Source organism: Elephantulus edwardii, unplaced genomic scaffold, assembly GCF_000299155.1.
Source record: "Elephantulus edwardii isolate Elephantulus edwardi_28Jun2011 unplaced genomic scaffold, EleEdw1.0 scaffold00176, whole genome shotgun sequence".
Lineage (NCBI taxonomy): Eukaryota > Metazoa > Chordata > Mammalia > Macroscelidea > Macroscelididae > Elephantulus > Elephantulus edwardii.
In genome coordinates this window covers 6,730,332-6,731,016 of record NW_006399926.1, presented here as the reverse complement: position 1 = coordinate 6,731,016, position 685 = coordinate 6,730,332, and positions in this window count along the sequence as shown.

Below are 685 nucleotides of genomic sequence, written 5' to 3'. Positions count from 1 at the left end.
TCTTGCTTAGTTCCCAAACCATGCGGGCCAATACATATTTGCTGAATCAATGAGTGAGTGAATGAATGGAGGGGGAAAAGCTGGCCTTCAGAGCAGATATCTGGGCAGCCTTGGGGCTGTGTGGATTCTGCTGGGGTCCAACCAGAGAGACCCTATAGCCTCAGGGCTTTCAATGGGAGAAGAGCTGCCTTCATGCCAGGAGGAAAAATGACTGCCTTTTCCATACCAACCCAGGAGAAAGGAGTTGGAAAGAGGAAAGGGTCCTGGGTACATCAGTCCTTAGATCTCTCAGCAATACCTCCTATTTACTTTCTCCACTAAACTAGGTGAAAATGTCACAGAGGAGGAGAGGAGTGTAGAATAGCATGGGAGAAAGAGGGAAAGCGGGGAAAAGTGAAGGAGTCACAGAATGGTTTTGAAGGGATGCTGCCCCAGACATTGTGCTTCTCAGCCTCACTACCTTCACATTTATGCACTGGGTGAAAAAAAAAAAGAATGGTTTTGAATGTCATAACCTTGAGAGAAAAGGTCAGCTAAAGACTGTTATGAAGTTCCCTTTGGGAACCCCTTTAGGGCTGATTAGAGAGACCACATACTTTCCTCTGTGACCACTGTCAGTCTTCCTCTGTAAATGGAAAGCATTTTGACGATAGTTAATTTCCAAATTCCTTTTCAGGCTTTTTTT